Below are 2,491 nucleotides of genomic sequence, written 5' to 3'. Positions count from 1 at the left end.
AAGGAAAATCATGCCTCTTACTCACATATTTGTATCACTAATCTAGCTCCATAGTTGTTTTGGAGAATTATTGATTTCAGGAGCACAAGTCCGGAATAAGAAGAAAACACGAAGTATACACAGGCGAAGTCACAGAATATCGCGTCCTGCATAGCAAGAGCAAAAGAGGCCCACCTGACAGTCCAAACCGACCAACCAAGCCCCGGCACCAACCATCTAACATCAGGACCCACTAGGCAGTGTACCAGAGAAGGACGGTGGCCAGAGGCGGTGAAGTGGGGCCGGCCGAACCTACCTTGCTTTCTGTCTAGATGTATTTTGGCGGAAAGGTTGATCTAATCCTCTAGAAGTCGGTTTGCAATGTTTCCATACAAGCGGATGGCGGGAACCGACCTCTCCAAGCTATATAAGGGGCCTCCCACCACTCTCACCACACACACCACTTGGAGAAGCCTCTCTCTCTCACTCTTATTGTGACTTGTACTCCTTAGGGTAGTGGAGCTAGGCTAGTACTTCATTTTCTTAGCGAATCCAGTCGTCTCGAGGTCGGTGAGCAATCCTCGGCCTCTGGTATGGCTTTGTATTCACTCTCGTTATGCTATTCATAAAGTGCGCGTTCTTGGTTACCTTGATATATTCTTAGCCTGCCTAGCCAAGTTCTGTTCTTATTCAAGTTGTATTAGTTGCCTGCTTAGACCAGATGATCTGGATAAGGATTTCGGTTCGTTGTGCTTTCGGGCTTGCCTTAGCGTCTTACCTATCCATCCGAAGGGTGGGGGACCCGGGGGCGCTAGGGTAGTGACCTCGTATGCGGGCATGGTGCCCGGGTACGCGGGATCCCTCTGATATGACGGTGCTCCATGGTGTGACTAGGGTAGACCGCAGGTGGTGACAGCCCTGGCGGTCTGCCGGGAAGCTGCTTCTCAGTTAACGTACTCCCCGACGTTTGGGTATCGTGTAGGAGTTCATGCAAAGATGAAACGGACTGGACGTTCTCCAGTACGGGTCATTATCCCCGATGTCCCTAATTTCCCGCCACCTGCAGCACTAAGCATGTGACTAACATAACTTCTCTGCTAACATAAAAAGTATACTAGGATCTTATTTGCCTATGCTCCCACTAACCTTAGGTGTATTAGTTTATTCTTTATTCATTAGAGTTGGTTGATCTTGTGTGTGTCACATTACCCTCGAATATCCTTATTATCTCTTATCCCTGTATGATCAGCAGTTTACACCTTATCTCATAATTGTTATGGTTATGTATCTAATAAACATCTTTACACACCATAGCCATCCCTTGGGAAAATATAAATAACAATACCCTGAATACTTCTGGGTGAAATGCTACAATGGTATATCCGTGCGCTTGTGGATCCTTCTATAATCGTTAAGACATGTCGCACGACGTCCCATGGCGCCACCGCTATGGGGCGGCCGTCCCGGCGTTTCTTGGCACCGTTGCTGAGAACTAACCATTCCTAATGATTGCGCTAAGAAATGCCAACAAGCATTTCTGGCGCCGTTGAAGGGGATGGCACTAGGTGTAAAGATTTTACTAATGCATAAACATGGCATTGTGAAAAAAGAGGTAGCTACTGCTTATACAGGCTAATATTATTTTTTGTTTTCTCCTGATTGGATGAAACTAGGGTAGTGTTGGTTTCTCTTTGCCGACAAACTTTGTTGAAAATCCCGAGAAGCTCGTGAGAAGGGTACGACCTCGTGTCGTCCCTCGTCAGCTCTCGTTGTCAACAAGCGAGCCAGCTTTCCAGGCACCAGCAACAACAACCGAACACATGGCTGAGAAGACTCTCCATGACTTTTCTGTCCCCTCAGCCGCCAATGTGGCGACTGGACCCAACGCTGATGTTGGGGACGTGAACTTCAAGCTGAAGTCCAGCCTCATAAACATGGTGTAGACTAGACCATTCTGTGGCAAGCCAAACGAGGACACCAACGCCCACCTCTAGAACTTTCTGGAGCTCTGCAAGACCGTAACCATATGGGGTGTTACGGCTGACATCATCAGGCTTCGCTTGTTTCCTTTCTCCCTCCTGGGGAAAGTGAAACAATGTTTTATCAGAACAAGAAAGCTGTCAGCACGTGGGACAAATGTTCCGCGGCGTTCCTCGCCAAATTCTTCCCGCTGGGCAAAACAAATACCTTGTGAGGAAAAATTTCAAGTTTCCATCAGATAGGGATGGAATCCATCCCGGAAGCTTGGGAGATACTCCAAGAGTACATACTCGTCTGTCCTCATCATGCGATGGAAAGAGTGGCTCGGACTCCAAAGCTTCTACAACAGGCTAATGACTACATCAAGAGCCCACTTGGACGCTGCTGCTGGAGGAGCCTGTCTTGATCTCACCATTGCCAAGGCCAAGGCCTTGATTGAGAAGATGGTCTCCAACCACGGCTGGAACGAGGAGCGTTCCCAGCCCCGAACCAAGGGTGGAATGCATACCGCCAAGGAAAGGATATGCTTGTC

General features: G+C 48.3%; 1 non-coding gene across 1 annotated transcript; it reads right to left on the bottom strand.

Moving 5' to 3' along the window:
• Positions 1-2,164: 2,164 nt before the first annotated feature.
• LOC120694384 lies at positions 2,165-2,271 on the bottom strand. Its single transcript, XR_005683467.1, has one exon. It is a non-coding gene; the product is annotated as a small nucleolar RNA R71 (small nucleolar RNA).
• Positions 2,272-2,491: the final 220 nt, after the last annotated feature.

Source organism: Panicum virgatum, unplaced genomic scaffold (assembly GCF_016808335.1).
Source record: "Panicum virgatum strain AP13 unplaced genomic scaffold, P.virgatum_v5 scaffold_5390, whole genome shotgun sequence".
NCBI lineage: Eukaryota > Viridiplantae > Streptophyta > Magnoliopsida > Poales > Poaceae > Panicum > Panicum virgatum.
The sequence above is the reverse complement of the archived record's forward strand: the minus strand, read 5'-3'. Positions and strand labels throughout refer to the sequence as shown.